Source organism: Bubalus kerabau, chromosome 2 (genome assembly GCF_029407905.1).
Source record: "Bubalus kerabau isolate K-KA32 ecotype Philippines breed swamp buffalo chromosome 2, PCC_UOA_SB_1v2, whole genome shotgun sequence".
Taxonomy (NCBI): Eukaryota; Metazoa; Chordata; class Mammalia; order Artiodactyla; family Bovidae; genus Bubalus; species Bubalus kerabau.
Genome location: NC_073625.1, coordinates 38,126,360 through 38,148,789, shown reverse-complemented (window position 1 = coordinate 38,148,789; position 22,430 = coordinate 38,126,360). Strand labels below are relative to the sequence as shown.

Genomic DNA, 22,430 nt, shown 5'->3' with positions numbered 1-22,430 from the left:
TGTTTATTAAGTGATGAATGAATCATCTAATAGAGGATGAAAAAATACAAATACTAGCTGTGAAGTTTTAACTGACAAACTTAATGTTTCTGTCCACTGGTTTATCCTTTTCTCCCTAGTTTTTCTTCATGATCTTCTCATCTTTCATTTCAGCTTTTACTTTCCTGCTCATCATTTCTCCATCTCACCCTCCTCCTCCAACCACTTTTTTTGTTCTTTTGAAGATGTTCATTAATGTGAGCTGATCTAGTCAAAGTAACTGGAAGCGGGGAGAGAGGATGGGTCTGAAAGGGAAGGACAAGACAGGGAGAGACTTCTACAAGGAAGATGAGAAAGGTCTGAGCACAGACTGAAAAGAAGAAACAAAGGAGAAGGAAAACAAAGGTCAACTGATGTGTCAGGAAAAAAAAAAGACAAAGAAAGGCAAGACACATGTATTTTCAACCCTGAAATTAAGGAAAATGGTCACTGTTTTTCTCAAAGAAATATTTTTAAATTTGTTAAGATATATTCAGTTCATATTTTTAATGAAATCACAGAAATATAAAATAGAGACACACAGATCACTGAGTTTTTAAAAATACAATATTTTGGGGTCCCAGTACTTGGAAAGATCTAACTAAAACCTCATGAAGATAACACAAGAAAGAAAACACTTGCCCTCAAAACTAGAAAACTTAAGGAAAGTGCCAATTCTAAAACAAACTGAAGCTAGAATTTATTATCAATCATTGGCTAGCAGAAAATTAAAATTTTACAGAAGTGTGTATCTATCAGGGTAATTTCAAGAGTTTATATTGTTTTTCAGAGTTAATATCTAAATACCAATGATGGATAATGTTTAGCCCTGTCCATCCTTCAATAATTCTTCATGAGCAAATTAGACATTTAAATATAATGAAAATATGGATATGCCTCTCTCAAGTCAAAATTAAAAAGAAACAAAAAAATTACACATAAAGTAATAAATTAGAGCCCTTAGCTCTAAAAAAGGAGCTATGACAAAGAAAGAAAGTAAGGAGTTTCAAAATAAAAGAGTGTTGCCTTCTCTTGAACTAAATGGACATCTCATGCAACCAGGAAGTCATTATGTTTGACCACAACATGGATGGTAGGGGGATTAGCAGGCATCACGGTGCTATAAAAAGAGCCTGCATTTGAATGAGGCCAGCAGGGTTTTAGGCCTAGTTCTATCTATCATTAATTAGCTCCTTAATCCCACACAGTTAATTTCCTCTTGTAGAGTGAGGATGATCTGTAAATCTCGTCCTCTCAAAAAAAGTATAATGAATAGTGATTTTTAAAAATTTTCTTCAACAATACATTTTTATCATGGCCTATTATAAATTATTTATATTTATATCTGATATTCATATTTTCCATTGATTAATCAAAACATCCATACTTGAATTTTTATATAAGCATCCTAATAAAAAAATCATATTAAAACATACAACCTTCCTTACCTCATATATTGATTGTCAAAGCTGAGTTACAGAAACAGTTTAAATCTGTGCTGTCCATTTTATCTTGTCTTTTAAACCTTATTAGCCAGATCAGAGCAAACTAATTTTTAAAAAAAAATCTTGCTAGACAGTCAATTCCTTCTCCTCCTACCACCCTAAATGTTGTCTGTATTAGATATAAAAGAAAATAAATGGCAAACAATATGAAGTGTCTTAGAAGGCATAACAACTTGCTTTCATTGACTACCTCCAAATTTCTTTTAGGTTAATAGCTATGTATTAGCCAAAGGGGTGGAGTTGAAAAATAGATGAGAAAAAAATGATAGTGAGCCATACCATCCGTCTTTGTCCAGTGCTCTGTCTCTCTCGTTAATGATTTATCCTTTCACCATCTCCTCAGTCCCTAAATTTGGCTATGGTAATACTGGCCAGCAAAGGCAGTGCCAATCTACGCCATCTGTACATGTCATCTGCCATGTGCTTCATGGAATGGCTTAAAAGGGAAAGAGCTAGATAGAAATGATCATTTACAACAATTATACTTGTGCTAAAGAATAATAAGTATTTTCTCTAAGAGAGGACTTTGTATTTTAAGGCTATTTCAACCATTTCTTTTTAAAATCCATATAAAATCAAAAATATTTTTGGTACACATCTAAATTTTTTTAAAGATCTTTTTTTTTGTACATATTATAAGTTGATCTTATCCATACCAACAGAGCCATCCTTGGGCTCCTCTGTCCCTTTCACCATCCTCTGAGCAGGGCTCTCTTCCCACCAAGTTAACATCTGAGGAGCACAGTTTCTCCATTTCTGAGCATGTTTAATCGACCACTATGGTTGTCATGCCAACCAACACAGAGAATTCTGAGCTTACATGGGGTATTTCAATACAGTGACCTAATTACTATCTGTCAACAAATTCACCAGCAAAATAAAGGGACTAACACATTAGTAAGATTTATTTTCTGAATCTGAACTATAGAGTTGTTTGCAATAAGACTGTCAACATTTTAAAAAATAATCAGAATGCTTTAAATATCACAACTACGAGCCTTTTAATCCTTTGCCTTGGTTATTGTCTTCATGAGTTTCTCTATTTAAAAAATGCCTGAAGTCAATATATATTTAGCTTATCTTTTACTACAAAAGCAAATGCCTTTTGACATTTAGTTATCCTCGATGTAAAGATACCATATTCTCAAAATAGGAAATCACTGAATAGCAAAATTACCTCAATTCTGTATCATAAAATGAAAATTTATGAAGACATGTGCTATGCTATATAATCTTGTTAACTATTGTTTAAGGAAGTCTTTAGTTCAAAAGCAAGAACAACAAATCCAAAGGACTGGAGGACTTTGCAAAATGATGAAGTCATTAATTGCAAAAAAAAAAGATATATTATTCCTTCTTGTAGAGGAAAAGAAGACCAGCATAAAGGTCAACCCTGGGTTGAAAAAAAGAAATATTCAGACTAATCCTTTAGATGTAAAACATTCAAAATATTTTACTTTCACTTGACAATTTATTATATTTATGATAGTTTGCTTTTGTTGTGTGTGTGTATATGTGTGTGTTTATGTGTGTGTATCTATCTGTATCTGTGTCTGAGAGAGAAATGAAAAAGAAGGGAGAAAATAAATTATTAAAATATGAATGTTCCTATTTTCTGATAAACACGTCTGTATGTTTTGGACAAAAAATTATACTTTAATATAATCATTCTATGTTTCGACTCTATCTAGTACCTAACAGAATATTGACACTCAGATGTTTCTCCTACATAAAACATCAGATGAAAAATGCACTTATTTTATAAGAAATAAGTAAAGATAAATAAAATGCATCAATAGAAAATATATTCTACTTCTAGTAAAGCAACAATCTAACAATGTTCTTATATAACCTTTGACATTATCAGGTTTAAAGAGCATGTCTAAAATTCATAGAAGCATAGATATGGAATTCTAGTGCATTTCCTTAATATTGAAAATAGGAAATTTAAGGTCATAGAGGTGAAATGGTTTGCCACAGGCCATTCACCCATGCCACCGTCTCAAACACACAGAAGAAACTCAGAAAATACTTTTTTTATGATAATATAAACTTGATTCTATTCATTCACAATTTTCATCCATTTAGCCTTTCATCCAATTAGCCTTCATCTTATAGTTTTTATTTCTTTATCCCTCTCTGATTTATGCTATCTCAATTTGGCTATCTTTGGATACCAATTACTTTCTGGAGTATTTGGGGCTAGATTGCCTTGGTTTAAGACCCAGCTTCACCACTTCCTAGCTGGGTGACTGTGGGAAAATCACTAAACATCTCTGTGTCTTGAGTTCCTTATCTTTAAAGAGAGAATCATAATATCTAATTGACAGAGTTGACAGGATTGGGTAAATTAAACATAAGGCACTGGAAACAGTGCCTAGCAAATAGTGTGACCCTAATAAATGTTAAGTTTTGTTATAATTTCTTTTAGACTTACATATGTAAGTCCCTAATAGGAACTAAAATCAAACATTTATCTTGGTCATAGCCCTTCTTTGGAACTATTACATTCAAGTATATTTTTTAAACACTGCAATTACACACAATAACTTAAATGAGAATTCACATATTCAATCAGTATCAATTGTACCACTGTACTCAGAATTTTGAACTCAAAATTAATAATTTGTGCATTTTATTTGAAAGGGAAGTCTAGGAAGTATAACTCAGTGAGCTGAGTGACATGATAGAAACTTACTGGACCTTAAGTTCATGGCTTGTGATGAATATGGGCGTCTGGCAAAGCTTCCTGAGAAACACTGGTTGAGCTGTGACTTGAATGGTGAATGAGATTAGCAGGTGAGAAAGAGCATAAAGCAGGAAATCAGGACGGGCCAGAACACATCACAACAGGGCATGCCATGATGAAAGAGTAAGGATTTCTGTGTATGAAGGATGAAATCCAAAAACAAAGCTAGTGGGTTGGTTTCCCCAGTGTTATAAACGGTCTGATATGCCAAAATAAGGATAATGGATTTATTCTTACAGGAAGTGAAAATAATGCAAGTCTTGAAGACACAGAATCCATGGATATATTTAGTGTGAGAAAAACAATTCTAAGTAAAGCAGATAGAAATTAGATGAAGAAAAGCGTAGTGAAGACAACTGCAAGAGCTTAAGGCCAGAACTGCCGAAGCCTCAAGACTACAACTGAACAGATACAGATGAGACATCAGAATCAAAAGACATTTCTGAGGAAAAAGCATATGGCGACCAATCTGATGCTGAAGAAAATGTGGAAGGGCTTAGCAGTGACTCTTTGGCTTTCAGGTTCTGACATACCAGAGTGGCGGGAGTCAAGAACAAAGGACGCAGAGTAGATTCAGAAGTAAACAGATTCCTTTCACTTGGGACACGTTGCATTTGAGGCACAATCTATGGCGTGGCCTCTTATATGGTACTCAGAGATCCAGCTCCATAGCATTCACGTCTTTCTGAAATCTCCTCCACATCTTTCTGAAATCTCCTCCACTTGAGTAAGGGCTACATTCCTTCATTCATTGATTGGCTACATTTACTGACTTGCTTCTAACGAATAGAATATGGCACATGTGGTGGAATGTTGTTTCAAAGATTACATTATAAAAGCACTGTGGCTCTCACCTTGCATGTTCTCTTCCTGTATCTTTTATATCCTTCATTCAGAAGAACCAGCTACCCTGTCAGGAAGCAGATCTATACTGAGAAGGCTGCAGCAAGGTGACTTGTGGGCCACAAAACAAGTCTGCTCTGACAAGTCGAGCCTTCAGATGAGACTGCAGCCATTGGCCAACAGCTGGACTGCAAGCCTCTCAATTCTACATCCCACCCTGTTTTTCTCATGGGTATATTGTTGATATTCTCATGTCTATTTTATGTGTGGATATTGTTTTAGTTATAGTCTGTATCCACTTCCACATCAAAATCTCCATAATGTAGTTTGCCTTGTTCAGTGAGACTTAGAAGAGCAGTTGGTACCATGTAGTTATTCTAATATAACTATCTATGTACAGTCACAAAATCTGCAGATTTGAGACGACTTTTAGCAAGGACAGGGAGGCCCTATAACATAAAGGAAAGAAAAAGTAACATATCCTAAGAGATTAATAAAAATCCACTTTGATCACTTACAATTTATCAAGTAGTGCCAATCATTTAGATGATTTATAAAAGTTATTGCATTAAATAATTTATCAAGTTCCCTAGTAACTCAGATGGTAAAGAATCTGCCTGCAATGTGAGAGACCTGGGTTCGATTCCTGGATCCAGAAGATCCCCTGGAGAAGGGACTGGCTACCCACTCCAGTATTCTTGCCAGGAGAATTCCATGGACAGAGGAACCTGGTGGGGTACAGGCTATGGGACATGACTGAGCAACTAACACTTTCACTTTCACACAGAGATTGTATTTTCCTATTTTACGAATGATAAAATTAAGACTCTTGATCAGAAGCTACGTCACTGGACCAAAAACGAAGCCAGTATGTGAACAAGTTAAGATTCAAATCCCTGTCTGAGCGACTCAGTGATTTCCACCACCTCCCTCCTGACAGTTGAGAGTTTTTCATTACAAACATGTAAAAGCTAGAAGCGTAAGCCATTTGTCCCATTCTATTGCATGAGCAAAGCTATTAGGTCGTGTTTACCAAAAACAGATCATAATTCAGCAGAGCTATTCACATCTGGGAATTCTGGAAGAGGAGAAACATAATTCCTAGGGGTAGTACTGATGGAAGACACAGTCTTCAAGCCTTCCATCTATGCAAGCTGTTTGCTGGCTTGTTTTTAAGCCAATGAACCTGTAACAAGTTCCCACAGGCATTTCCTTCCTCAGAGCATACTGAACTCACCCCGAAAGCTGTTCTGATCCAAAACAAGAATTTCAAGAATTTCTATAAGCTTCTGAACTATGTTTTGTGTATGTTAAGCCTATGTCTTCATTATTTTATAGTAAAACAATTACCTTAGGTTCTTAAACATTCAGTTTTCTGAGAAATTACCTAAGTTTGATTTCATATTCCATAACAATGAGTAAGAATTGCAATCATTTCATTTCTTTAAGGTAATGTATGTACATTTAATAAGAAGATGCAAAACAACACACAAATAAATAACTCTACAACACACGGTAATAACTGAGATCTCAAGTCACACTTTTTGCTTTTATTTTGTAAGTAAAACATAACTTGTGATCTTAGTCACAACCAATATTTACCAACAGTGATAACCAACTGACTCAACTAAGTTTAGAGCTGGTCTTCATGGGACCTTTCATGATCACTGACGCAAAGTTTCATTTATATTTGTTAATTAGCTAGTGAGAATGACAATACCATTAATACCAGCAACAGGTCTTGGCAGTCAGGTGCGACACAGAATCATTCTCCTAAATGATTGAACTCTCATGCCCACTGAATGCAAGACAACTGTTTTATTGGTACACTCATAGCGTTTTCAGTCACTGTAGGTTTCCTATCTCAGTCAATTTTGCCCACCAACCCATGATTATAATTTTCTCCTACAGTTACTGAACAATCCAGATGGAAAGCTGTATATCATCACACATTTCACAAAACTTTTTGAAGCCTTGCATAACAAGAATTTATGCAGATGATCACAGATTTCAAAAATCTGTTTGATTTTCAAAAGCAAAATGTTTGAATTAGTTACCCAGAAAGTTCTAATTTTTAATGACTGCCATTTCTACGTTTTTATGTAGTTACCCAGAAAGTTATTTAAATGACTGCTATTTTTATATTTTTTGTTTCAGACTTCATGATATCTTTATTTGGATATATATAAATTATAAATCTCTGTTGGGAAATTCACCACGAGTTTTACCTAGTAGAAATAATATACTAGACCAATGGCTCTCTATGTGTGGTCCCATGACTAGCCCCTACAAGATCGCTTGGAAATTGTTGGAAATGCAGATTCTTGGGCCTCGCCCCAGGCTTACTGAATCATAAACTTGAGGTCAAGAGAGGAGGGCCAGCAACCTATGTTTTAATACACCCCAAAAGAGGTGAGCATCAAGCAAAATAAAACTGAGAGAACTACTCTGCTAGACTATGGTCCTGCTACACTTACAAAAACACATAACACATAACATAATAAAGACACATAAATCCCAGAGGCCCCCAAATAGCACATCCATTGCAAAGTACAGTTAATAATGATTCTTCTCTTACAAGTTATTCATTCCTAATAGCTTTAGGCAAAATCAACACCTTATCTCTCCCAAAGGCTGCTATGTATCATTTAACAATTTTTAAGGAAGCTCAGTTGTTTCAACTTGAGATTATCTTTAAACCAAATGTTCTATAGTTGTGCTCAGTTCACCACTTCAAGGTGAATAAAATTCTGTTTATGACATTTATAATATAGTTACATGGGGGTGGGTAAACATTTTCTTTCAGTGCCACTGCATCTAACCAGCAAGACAGAAGCCCTTGGTTCTGGAAAGAAGGAAACTTGAAGAGCACAGTGGATTAACAATCAGTGCATTTCCTCAGAAAAGCAGTTTTACCAAGGGAAATATAGAATGCAATTTTTACGCCGCTCCAAAAGAGGTATTCAATTTTTTTGTCTGGCAAATCCTCAGCTGTATTCCACATAAAAGAAAATGAAGGAAATTGGAAATCATTGCCAGAGGCTACTTATAAGCTGAAAGTTCAAAGATTTTAATGGCCTCATACGTAGTGGCATTTTTTTTTCTTTCTCATTTTGCAAAATGGGAAACAACATTATGCTTTCCCAACCATGCCCTCTAAATAGCTCCATCAGGCTCACTGCCAGCCCCTGGAGACCTTAAGACAGAGTCCCTACTTCTCTTTCCTTAGTTCCTAGGGGCCTCTAGCCAGCTCGCTTCTCTTGACTCATAGGCATCAGTTCTCCTCTGAAATATACATCATTTCTTTTTTGGCACAAACATATACCCATTTCTTTAATGTTTGAACCACTGTCATTTCTTGGCAGTAGCACTCAACAATCTCTTCCAAAACATCAGACGCTCAGTTGATGGTCCTTAAATGTTCCCCTGTCACCCTATAAACTACTAGAAATTGCCACAAACCTAAGAATCAGCTGAACTCAACTTTGGAACCTCAACCATACTAAAGACTGATGTTAGTGCAACAAAGTGAAAGTACATAGAGTACAGAGATAATATTGACATTTTTATAAATAAAAGTAGAATTTTAAATAATGTAGTGAGTGACAGGGTAGGCAGAGTACCACGGATACCTGTGAAAGGTGACATCTAAGGTGTCACCTTAGAAACAGAACATTTTCAAAAATACACAAGCAACCCTTAGTTGAAAGACATGATGAAATACCCTTTCCATAAGGATAGGATTCAAATATATTTTCAGGTTTAGTTCTTTTTTTACTCAGCTTGTTATGGCATGGCCTTTTAAGTGGGATGGATTTTTTTTTAATAATAAATTCTAAAAAGATTAAGAAAATTTTGCCTCAAATAATGTAATCCTGAGACTAAAAAATGTTAAGCTTTATAGATTTCTAAGTGGTCAGGAGGTGGTTAAATAATTCCAGTAACTGTATAACTTGGGGCTTCCTAGGTGGCATTAGTGGTAAGAGAACCCACTTGCCAGTTCAGGAGACACAATAGACAGGGGTTCAATCCCTGGGTAGGGAAGAACCCCTGCAGTAGGATGTGACAACCCACTCCAGGATTCTTGCTTGGAAAATTCCATGGACAGAGGAGCCTGGTGGCCTACAGTCCACGGGGCTGCAAAAAGTTGGACACAACTGAGTGAATGAGCAAGTTATACAACTGTATAACTTGTGGTAAATAATTCAACATTTTCAGAGACTTACGAGGAATTTCAAATTTCAAATTTTACAAAATGAAAACATAAATAGCTAAAAAGAATATTAAAAATATAAAATAGAATTTAAATTTATAAAATAAAATAAAATTTAGACATAAATCATACTTGTACCAAAACCTTGGTTAGAGAAATAAATTGCTGTATTTAATCAATGTATATATGGGCTTCCCTGGTGGCTCAGATGGTAAAGAATCCACCTGCAATGCAGGATACCTGGGTTTGATCTCTGGGTTGGAAAGATCCCCTGGAGAAGGGAATGGCAACCCACTCCAGTATGGCTACCCACTTGCCTGGAGAATTCCATGGACAAAGGAGCCTGGAGGGCTACAGTCCATGGGGTTGCAAAGAGTTAGACTTGATTGATGACTAACATTATCACTTTCAATCAATACATACTAACCTGAGCTCAATTTCATAACATGATTTTTAATATTAATTATACTGAATGTATGGAGAAGGCAATGGCACCCCACTCCGGTACTCCCATGGACAGAGGAGCCTGGAAGGCTGCGGTCCATGGGGTTGCTGAGGATCAGACACGACTGAGAGACTTTACTTTCACTTTTCACTTTCATGCATTGGAGAAGGCAGTGGCAACCCACTCCAGTGTTCTTGCCTGGAGAATCCCAGGGATGGGGGAGCCTGGTGGGCTGCCGTCTATGGGGTCGCACAGAGTCGAACACGACTGAAGCGTCTTAGCAGCAGCAGCAGCAGCATACTGAATGTAAATCACCTAACTTAGGGATGGGACTCTCCAACATCTGAGCCAAAACTGCTCTGAAACCATGGGCATCCTGTAGTAAGATCAGAGGCTTCCAAGTCTTTTCCATCCATTCTCACTTTTTCTCACAACCACATTTAAAAAATTACAGATAAAATTCTGTATCTACAGAAACTAAAGGCCATTCCATTGTTTTCCAGTGCTGTCCTGCATTATCGTACACCTGAAGCCTAAACTTTTAAAAAAATTATTATTCAAAATTACTGCTTTCTTATATTTCTAAAGCACAGATAGTAAGACCTCTTCATCGAAAGATTCTGTTTCTTCCACAATAAGCTCTAGTCATGGTAAGTGAGGAGTATTTCCACACAACATTCTGAGTTACATTCGATATTGAAATGGTACACAATTCTTTATCCCTGAGGGACCACAAACAGTCCTATTAACTTATCTTAGATGATATTAAAAAAAAACTCTTAAAAAATGGCATTCTCAATTTGTGGGAGCTGAGACTCCATTGGTCAGGCCACGTGTATGGAAAATGATCTTTGGAGTTTCATTTAATCCAAAGAAAAACACAGCAGATATTCTACCCACTCTCCAGAGGAAAGGATATGCCATCTACTCTGAGGCAGGCAGAGTAAACCACAGATCCAAAGGCAGTGTGTTGAACAAGCCCCTAAAGTACCAAGCTCACACAACCTCAAAAGTGAGAAAAGGTTAGCTTTGAGTTACATATGAATAAAACAATCAAGTTTTAAAGCTTTGCCAACTTTTGCTTAAAAAGGTAAAAAGAGCATAACAAATTAATGAGCTCACAATGATTTTGGAGAAAAAACTATTTGATAAGCTTACTGTATACTCCATGTAGACACGCAAACCTTAATCATGTTGTGTCACATATTATTTTTCTATTTTCTATATAGGAATGATGAACACATTTAAAAATTTCATTAAAGGTAACACACTGATAGTACAGACATATTGAAGTGTCATTTTTTAGAAAAAATTGTCTAGTATTAGAGATTCAACATGACCAACTTAATACATCTATAATATAGTCAAATAAGTCATAAATCACCCAGGAGACACTTAAAATAATTCTTTTAACACTTAAAGACTGAAGGAAAATGAACATACATCAATAAATAGGAGGAAATGTGCCAATAATCTGATACAAATTGAATGAAGTGGCCAGTGAATCTAATTTTTTTTAGTAGAGCATATTAGAAGAAAAAAAAATACACTGTGTGTTTTTAATCTATTTTTAAAATTGTGCATGGGACAGAGGCCAAAAAATAAATAAATAAATAAATAAGGGGCTTGAGAAAACTAGGATTAAAGAGTATAGGTAAAATTATACAGAAAGTGACTTACAGGGAAGGAAAAGAGCCTGTAGCAAACGTCATCTGTTCTGGAAACCCACAAGTTATTGAGGTTTTGACAGTTGACTACAAAAATGACTCAGTTCTCTACATGCTTAAAGTTTATGAAGAGACTCCAAGTATACGGTCTCTGAATTCCAGATCTTACAGTTCACTTACAACGTTCTATTATGGATGGTGGAGTAAAGGGATTGAAAATGTTTTATGTTCAGTTATTGTACGAGAAACATTCAAAAGTCATCTATCTTATTGTAAAAGGATAAGTTCTTTTAATTGATGAAAAATTATAATAAAATTTCTAAAGTATTAAATGAATCTGGGTTTAATAACATACAGGCTGTACTGAAGACCTTCAGGACGTCTCAAAGTCTGTTTGCTTTTAGTGGATAAATTATATTCAGTGTTATATCTGAGAGTTCCACAGCTCAGACAATGCTCAATCCTATCTTTTTGAACATTGATTCTAGTAGCAAAATACTGAAAGATGTTTTATCAAAAATATAAACAATTCTTTTTTTAAAACTTTTATTTTTTTAATTTTATTTTATTTTTTAACTTAGCACTGAAAAAGAAATTTCCAGTCTAAAATTCCAAAATTTGTATTTGAATGCTTTTATTACGGGGTTGGGGGTGGGGGTGCGGGGGTGGGGGTGGGGAATGCTTTTTCTAACTAGACACATTTTTTTTTCCTTTGAAATGAAGACTATCTCATTTCATTACGTTAAAATCCTCCTTGTTCTCTGGATATTTATATAAGATTTTCTTCTAGCTCCTTTTAGAGTTTAGCTTGAATGAAATAATCATTGACTAATAGTGTCCATAAAATCAAAGAATCTTTGAAATTATTAATTAACATATACATGTTCACATTAGATACTTGATATGAAATGCTAAGAACAGTGCCTAGAAAATTAAATATTAGCTATTATATTTACTGCTGTTAGCCGCTAAGTCGCTTCAGTCGCTTCAGTCGTGTCCGACTCTGTGCGACCCCATAGACGGCAGCCCACCAGGCTCCCCCGTCCCTGGGATTCTCCAGGCAAGAATTCTGGAATGGGTTGCCATTTCCTCCTCCAGTGCATGAAAGTGAAAAGTGAAAGTGAAGTCACTCAGTCGTGTCTGACTTGTAGCGACCCCATGGACTGCAGCCCACCAGGCTCCTCCGTCCATGGGATTTTCCAGGCAAGAGTACTGGAGTGGGGTGCCATTGCCTTCTCCCACTCCAGTACTCTTTACTATTTTTCCACAAAAAGTAAATCACGTTAATACAGGCAGTGAGCTATGTTTCAGACGTTCAGTCACTAAATTGAAGTGCAAATTGGCATGGTACAGACTACTACGAATGAAAATGTATATCCACTGATACAGGAAATGTGGAAAGATGTCTCAAAAATGGGAAAAAATGACTAAGCTTTCAAGGAAAGAGATTTGATCAGATACTATTTCTTTATTTGAATTCTTTACCAGAACTTCTTCTCATCAAATAACAATGAAAGAATATAAACAATTATAAGGTTTTTCTTCCACATTTTACATTATTAAGAAAAAACAGCTCATTCATCTTTCAAAGGATCTCTCTAATGGAGAAAATAAATTGCATTTAAAAGAGAAAATATTGACCCAAACACTAAAATTTCTATTATTAATTAGTGGAAAATAATAACTAGCAAAATTTTTTAATTCTCTCACCTTGAGAATAGAGTAAAAACGCACATGCTCCATAATAGGAGGCAATGTGAACAACATGTTTTATCTTCCTAAAATCATTCCCAGGGATCGAGTCCACAAAATGGCTCTCTTTTGTAGAGGTAAGTGTACTATAAGATTATTACTTCTCTGGTGATATAAATTTAAGTCCAAAACCATTAAGCAACTTAAACAATGTGCTCAAATGTCTTTCTTTTGGGAATTCTGGTTACACACAGTAGTAATGTTCTGACGTGTTAACATGTCTTAATACTTTAGGAACACACATCATTTAAAACAACAGGATTTTTTCCTTTTCTCTCTGATCTCAGACTTGCTCACATTGTAATTTAATTCCCCAGTGAACTATATACTCAGGCCCTAATAAACAGACTTTCATCTGTGACCAAAGGTAAATTTTCCGCTCACAAGCGAAGAGAAACGGCTATCTTCTGTTTTTCTTTCCTTTTATTTTCTCAGAGCAAAAAAGGAAGTTTCTTTCAGATTAAGAAAATCTAAGACAATGGACACCATTTGAGCACAGAACACATGGGAAAACATGAATTTTTTTTATAATGTCAGCTCATCCACAGCTGTGCCACCTGTTAATATGGATGCCGTCCAAAGGGATTCTGAAAATAAGCCAGGCAGTCTGCCTTCGATGGATGAAAAAGAAAACTGCCAAGCATTTTGCTTACTTGTGGCAGTGGGGGGTGCGGGAGGCAGGGAGGATGCTAAGTGTAGAGGACGATGGAGGCCAAGACTGACAAACTGGAGACATGTCCTGTATCCTAGGAATCCCACATGTACCACTGCCTTTGAGACTCAAAAATAATTAATTTCTAAGAAACAAACTTTAAGATTTTTTTTGATGTAAACATTTTAAAAGTCTTTATTGAATATTATAATATTGCTTATGTTCTAATTTTTTGGCCATGAGGCACATGGGATCTTAGCTTCCTGACCAGGGATTGAACCTGCATCCCCTGCATTGGAAGGTGAAGTCTTAATTGCTTAGAGGAAGCTCCCTCTAAGAACCATTTTGAAGTCATCACTCTACCTACATTCTGCATCAGCATACCATACCCATATCTCAGTCCACCATACTGTTCTCAGTTTCCTTAAATGTTTAAGATCAAGTTTCGGTTCAATGAGTTAATGACATAACTATATTAAGCACTTTCATTTTAAAGTGAGGTCTTCCCTGGTGGCTCAAATGGTAAAGAATCTGCTTACAATGCAGGAGACTTAGGTTCAACCCCTGGGTAGGGAAGATCCCCTGGAGAAGGAATTGGCAACTCACTCCAGTATTCTTGCCTGGAGTATTCCATGGACAGACTAGCCTGGCAGGCTACAGTTCATGGGATTGCAACAAGTAGGACATGACTGAGTGACTAACTTTTTCCCCCATTTTAAAAGATGAATACACTCATTCTAATGATATGGTTGGACTATAAAGAAAGCTGAGTGCCGAACAACTGGTGCTTTTGAACTGTGGTGTAGGAGAAGACTCTTGAGAGTCCCTTGGATTGAAAGGCGATCCAACCAGTCCATCCTAAAGGAGATCAGTCCTGAATATTCATTGGAAGGACTGATGTTGAAGCTGAAACTCCAATACTGTGGCCCCCTGATGCGAAGAGCTGACTCATATGAAAAGACCCTGGTGCTGGGAAACATTGAGGGCAGGAGGAGAAGGGGACGACAGAGGATGAGATCGTTGGATGGCATCACCGACTCAATGGACATGAGTTTGTGTAAACTCTGGGAGTTGGTGATGGACAGGGAGGCCTGGTGTGCTGCAGTTCATGGGGTCGCAAAGAGTAGGACACGACTGAGAGACTGAATTGAACTGAACTGGATGATATGGTAAAAAACTGACATATATCCTCTGTCCTAACGTGATGGTGTTGCTTGTGTTACTGAGCATGCAGGTCTCAAAGACAAGTAGCACCACAGTTAGAAAAAACATAATTAGCTGCAGAATCAGTGGAAATAGAAGATGACAATTCTATTTACATTCTGTTCTAAAACATTAAATCTAAACTACAGAAGTCACAATACCCAGGGAAATGCATAAGTTCTGGGAATATTTACTAAATTTTATGAGATATATACATAATTTTTCCCCCTGACAGGCATCTTAGAACCACATTTGATAACAACATGAAGTTAATTTCTGAAAGTGCAGCAAATACCAGTAAAGCACAGCTGTCAAATCACGGGACACAGTTTTCTTATGTTCTTTATAAAATCTGAATCTCTAAACTTCTTCTAGCTTTTGTCCAAAGGCAGAGATGGCATCTGCTGATGCTTGTTGAGAATTTTGTCCACTTGGTACTACTGTCTATGCAAGGCAAACTCCTTTTTTCAAGGGTCTACAAGGAGCTGACATCCAAAAAGCAAAAGAGGGCTAATTAGTTCCTCCATTTCCATGACTGTTTAAAGCTTTTTGATGATGTTATTATTTTCCTAGTCTCAGGTCTATGGATTTCATGTCAAACCATTGAAGATTCCAATTCTATTAATAAAGCAGACATTTTTGACTCATGCTGGTTCTTTAATTTCTCTTGCAATGGTTCTAAAGTTATTTTACTACCAATGTTTACTTGGTAAGTTTTAGGGTGAACTAATCAAATTGCCAACATCCGCTGGATCATCAAAAAAGCAAGAGAGTTCCAGAAAAACATCTATTTCTGCTTTATTGACTATACCAAAGCCTTTGACTGTGTGGATCACAATAAACTGTGGAAAATTTTGAAAGAGATGGGAATACCAGACCACCTGACCTGTCTCTTGAGAAACCTATATGCAGGCCAGGAAGCAACAGTTAGAACTGGACGTGGAACAACAGACTGGTTCCAAATAGGAAAAGGAGTACGTCAAGGCTGTATATTGTCACCCTGTTTATTTAACTTCTATGCAGAGTACATCATGAGAAACGCTGGGCTGGAAGAAGCACAAGCTGGAATCAAGACTGTGGGGAGAAATATCAATAACCTCAGATATGCAGATGACACCACCCTTATGGCAGAAAGTGAAGAGGAACTAAAGAGCCTCTTGATGAAAGTGAAAGAGGAGAGTGAAAAAGTTGGCTTAAAGCTCAAGATTCAGAAAACTAAGGTCATGGCATCTGGTTCCATCACTTCATGGGAAATAGATGGGGAAACAGTATCAGACTTCATTTTTGGGGGCTCCAAAATCACTGCAGATGGTGACTGCAGCCATGAAATTAAAAGACGCTTACTCCTTGGAAGGAAAGTTATGACCAACCTAGATAGCATATTCAAAAACAGATACATAAGTCTGCCAACAAAGGTCCGCCTAGTCAAGGCTATGGCTTTTCCAATGGTCACGTATGGATGTGAGAGTTGGACTGTGAAGAAAGCTGAATGGCACAGAATTGATGCTTTTGAACTGTGGTGTTGGAGAAGACTCTTGAGAGTCCCTTGGACTGCAAGGAGATCCAACCAGTCCATTCTAGAGGAGATTGGTCCTGGGTGTTCTTTGGAAGGAATGATGCTAAAGCTGAAACTCCAGTACTTTGCTACTCTTCACCTCATGCCAAGAGTTGACTCATTGGAAAAGACTGTGATGCTGGGAGGGATTGGGGGCAGGAGGAGAAGGGGGTGACAGAGGATAAGATGGCTGGATGGCATCACTGACTTGATGGACGTGAGTCTGAGTGAACTCTGGGAGTTGGTGATGGACAGGGAAGCCTGGCGTGCTGCAATTCATGGGGTCGAAAAGAGTTGGACATGACTGAGTGACTGAACTGAACTGAACTGAACTGAATTAATCAAATTATAAAAATAAAATGACAAGGGAAAAACTCAGAATTGCCCATCATGTGTTCGACAGTAGCGGCAAGTTGATGGTTAAGTACACAATGAGTGTACATTTGGTTCATTTGCCACTTAGCAGGTTAAACTTGGGAAACAGTTCTTAACATTAAGTCCCTCTATATCAGATTCCTAAAGGATCTAGACATCTGTTTTATTTAGAGGTCTTTTGATGGCCAACAGAAATTCATTCAGATTAGCTGTGGGCTGGGCAGCACAGTCCCTGCACAGACACATGGAGGGATAAAGAGACTCTGCACACACTGAGAATCATCTCCTGATCTCGGGAGAGGAGTCTCATTGACCCAGCCCCTCTTTCTGGAGTCAAAACTTCTAGGTCATAGTCACCAGGGACTAGATGCCCTTGGTGAAGCTGTTTCACATCTGGGCAAAAAAAGCCAAAGCTGGTGATAGGGAACAGCCATGATTGCTGCGCTTGGTTGATTTGTGAGGCATTGGGTGCATCTTAAGTGGAATCACTAAGAAGGGGGTGTGGCAGGCAGGTCACTTTGAGATCTAATGCGATGTGGGGTGCATTTGAAAGTCAGACCCTGGCCTCCCCTGTCTGACTGTATCGAACCCCAGCTCTTTCTACATGCTACTCTGAGACTTTGGTCCACTTAATTAACCTATTTGATTTTTAGTTTTCTCAATATTAGTACCAACAAAGGTCATGGTGACAAGTCAATGAGGTAATCTATGCTAAAGTCCCTAGGCCACTGTCTGGCACTGAAATCGCAGGGTAATTTAAGTGGACCAATATCATCTAGTTTCACAGCTTGAAGCTGACTCTCTCCTCATTCATTACAGTGGTGTCTCTTCTCCAGGAAGACATCTGTCTAAGGAAGGGTTCGGCCCCAAAGTCATCTGGCAAGACAAAATAACCCTAGTCAAGAAAAGTTCTGATACAGTAGCTGCAGACAAATACTGTTTGACCCTAGGTAGGAGGTACCTGAAAGTGAAGTGAAAGTGAGAGTCGCTCAGGTGTGTCCAACTCTTTGCGACCCCATGGACTATACAGTCCATGGAATTCTCCAGGCCATTATACTGGAGTGGGTAGCCTTTCCCTTCTCCAGGGGATCTTTCCAACCCACAGATCGAAGCCAGGCCTCCTCATTGCAGATGGATTCTTTACCAGCTGAGCCATATGGGAAGCCCAAGAATACTGGAGTGGGTAGCCTATCCCTTCTCCAGAGGATCTTCCCGACCCAGGAATTGAACCGGGATCTCCTGCATTGCAGGCAGATTTTTTACCAACTGAGCTATTAGGGAAGCCCTAGAATAGTTAAATTCATAGAGTTAGAAAGGATACTAGTAGATGCCAGCGGGTAAGCAGTGGGGAAGGGGAATGGTGACTTAGTGTTTAATGGGTACAGAGTTTCAGTTTAGGAAAGTTAAGAATTTGGAAGATGGATGATGGTGAGAGCTGCACAATAATAATGTACTTAGTGCCACTGCAACGTACAGTTAAATATGGTTAAAACAGTATGTTTTAGATGTTATGTGACTTTTACCAAAATAAAAAAATTTTTTTAAGGTTTGAAAAGATTTTATCAGCCCATAACTATAGTATACATGCTTTTCTGATGTGTATCCTTTAACGGGGATATGTGTGTACACATGTCCATGTAAAGTGTATAATTATGAGCAGATATGTCAAATATAATTGTACAATGTTGTTAATTATGAGATAGACATTACAACTAAACTGGAAAAAAAAAAAAAAAGATCTGTGCACTGTCCTTTCACTGAGATACTCCTGCTGGTTTTAGTAAGTTAAGGAGATGCTGATGCCGTATGTCAGTGGTGCCGGGCCAAGGATGAATGAGGATCATTAAGCAGTGGCCATGTGATGGGTGTTGAGATAAGGAAGCTGGGCTGTTCCCACGGAGTTTGATCTTCTATGTCCTCAAGTGACCCAGTCTTTCAGGGTCACCAAGGATTGATTCTCAGAGGAAGTCAGTGGTGGACTCTGTTCAACCAGAGAAGTTGATAGGTATTAATATGCTGCTGGTTAATTATGCTAGAAAAACATGGTGAATAACACTGAGGCTGTTACCTTTTGGGCTGACCAAACATTCCTGGTACATGTAATTTTAAGGCTTTGTTTCATGTGATGTTCCTGTTCCAAAAGGAAATCAATCAGGTTTTGGCTGTTTGGAACAGTCCTGCCAATTTATGAAAATTCCAACTTGCTTGCTCTTCCTGTTCATTGCTCCTTTCTTTTTATCTCTATATAACCACTGACTTGTTCTAATCATTGATTCATCAGTGACGATCTCTGTGTGTGCGTGATAAGTCACTTCAGTTGTGTCCAACTCTGCGACCCTATGGATGGTAGCCCTCCAGGCTCTCCTATCCATGGGGTTCTCCAGGCAAGAACACTGGAGTGGGTGGCCATGCCCTTCTCCAGGGGATCTTCCTGACCCAGGGATCAAACTCTCATCTCTTATGTCTCCTGCATTGGCAGATGGGTTCTTTACCACTAGCGCCACCTGGGAAGCCCTGACATTCTCTGTGACCTCTCCTAATTCATAATGTGTTCACTGAGGTTATCGACAAAGGCATGGTTAGTCACTTAGTGGGCCACAGAAACACACATTCTCACTAATACACTAATGATCAGACACCCTCAAATCATTTACTTCTCTTATCAGAGGACTGGACAAAATGTTCCAGACACAGTTAAATATGTACAAGTTATAAATGTTTATTTACCTTTTAAATCTTTGTAAAAAGAAAAACACAGGTCTTCATGCACTTTGTTCAACTGTCCATAGTAACTGAAGCCCTTGTTGCTAGATCTGGTGACCATGTATCTTGATGTTTGCTGACAGTGATGCTGGGCTTATGATGGCTGCATGTAAGGGCCAAGTTCAAAGAAGCCTCTTTTGTTTTCTTTCTTGTTTTTTTTTTTTTTTTTCCCCTCTGATACCAGAACACTGTTGCTTTGATTGAACTTGAGATAAAATAACTGATTTCATTTAGAGGGCATGTTTTACAAAAAACATATTAATATTTACTTAAAACAGTAGACTCACTCTCAGCACAATAAGACACTCACCTTTGGGAGGTTGGCAGACATGGATGGAGCAACAGATTAATGACCCACATTTCAGTTTCACACCAAGACAGGGACTCACTGAGCAGAACGGCTGGTGAAGTCACCCCCTTATTACTGTTCTCCTCCCAGACTGAACATATAGTTAAATCAGTGGAAATGTCACAGGATTGTTTTCAGTGCCTTTTATAGCGTAAGTGGGAAAGGGAGGTCTCATTTAGAAGAAAAATACCTTTCTTATGGAAGATCTTTTTAAGTCCTTAAGTATCAACTCTATTCTTTTTTTTCCAAACATGTTTATGAAACCACCAACTTCCACTTCACATGGAAGTTGCATTTGGAAGACGACATGGCTAAACATTGACATGAATGTAAGTCCTTTAAGAATGTAACAGGAAAGAACAGATTTAAATAGTTAAGAAGGACAGAAAGGCCTCTTTCAAATCCAAGAGAATTCTCTGATATCTGAATCATTATTTAAAAAATCCAATTTATGGGAAACAGGATAACAGTTACGGTAAAGTGTTGCCATCGTTTAAGGGGATGGATCATTAAATCTGTCTACCTGAACTCTTGAAAAATCTCTAACGATTTTTATCTGCTTGTCAAGGAACTGCAACTTAGATTTCATCACATTGCCTCCTGCTCCCACACAAGTAGAAAGAACATTTATATTCAAGTATAACAATCTAACAACAAACTTATATAGGAAAGGTGTCATAAGCATAACTGAAAGGAATGGAAGACCAGGAATGAAGAAAATTGAACCTCTTTTTTTTCAGTAAGAAGAAAAAAGAAAGCCTAACCACAGATATTTACTTCTGTATCTCAGTATACTTATAGGTCACTATACGACGTTTAATTTTATTGTTTTCCACTGCTGTTCCTAAATAAAATATGCACATCTATAGTAAAAAGAACCCACTGAGACAGGAGCAGGTGCTCGTCACATCACCACTACCCCGACCGCAATGAAGGAATGATTTTCAGTGGTGTTACTGGAGAAAAAAAAATCACAACTAATTACATCATTTCTCTTGGTTCCTACCTCCACCGAGGCATGTTCAAACATGCTCAGACATACTCAACCTGTTACCACAATCCATGGTTTATCTCAAGGTTTCATTTAGTGTAATGAATATCATTTCTCTCTTTAAAATGATAAACTTCTATTTCCTTAAATGGAATGACTGGCCAAGAAGCAATCTTCTCATGTGCTATAACAAGGTATTAACATAAGGCATTTTATTCCTAAAATAAGGTAATCAATTGAGAAGCCTTTTAAGGATGAAAATTACCAGGAAAATTCGCCATTTCATATCACTGATGAACACTTATGCTATTAGTTCACATAGTAAAGGTAGTTGAGGATTTTTTTTTAATTTAAAAACATATCATATGATATCTATGTAGATTATTGTGTTTCTGGTACAGAGTATCATTATCAAGTGTGCTAATGTCTAAAATTTGGGTATTGGTTTATTGCCTTTCTCTACTGCGTCTATAAAACCTTCATTTATGGAATGTCTCTGGTTATATATATGTGAGTACGTGTATGTGTGTGTAAAAAAAAACCATTAAAGCTGAAAGGTTCAAAATAATGAAAAAAAAACAAACCACTGTATTTCCACTCTGTTTTATCATGTAAACTAAAATAATGCATTTGTGTACAATCGAAATCAAATTTGATAGCTGAATCTTTTCCATACTGCTCTTAAATATAACCTTTAAGTAGTTTTACCTGTTTGCATCCTAAGAACACAAGAGTATTTGCTATAACATTACATAAGCCTTGAAGAGACAGGAGAGAAAACGCTGCCAATCCTGGGGTAAAAGCCACAGTTCCCTCCAAAGCTACCCTTGAGACACACACAAATTCTAGAGTGTTGGAATCATTTAAAATTGCTGATATTTGGCCATTTCAACCTTAAAAAAATGACAATTTCACTTAAACAGCCAGATATACCTAACAGGCTTAGAAAATGCATCTGACATATCCTCGACAATTATTATGCAGAAGTTGGTGACAATCAACTCTATAGAAATGAAAACCTTAACATCAGCATATGCTCTGAAAATTTATGAACATTTGCTCCATCTTTATTAAATTTCAACTGCATCCATGCAAAGAAAAAAACGGATTTTTTTTTTTTTTTTACAAAGGTACACCAATGAAAATAAATACCCTCTCTGTCTTTGTTCTATCAGATGTCCATCCAAAGGTCGTGATTACGGTCACATCGCCAGATTTTTAACTACATCTAGCTCCCAATATTGCATTTGTGGCTCACACCAGGAATCCCTTGACCCAGCTCGACAAGCGTGAAAACATGAAATAAATGAAGATTAACAAAGACAGGTCTAAGGGACAGCTTGCACCAAC

General features: G+C 37.3%; 1 protein-coding gene across 2 annotated transcripts in view; it reads right to left on the bottom strand.

Moving 5' to 3' along the window:
- GPM6A (glycoprotein M6A) overlaps nt 1–22,430 on the bottom strand; it is a 253,686-nt gene that overhangs the window by 115,032 nt on the left and 116,224 nt on the right. The gene's annotated exons all lie outside the window — the stretch shown is intronic.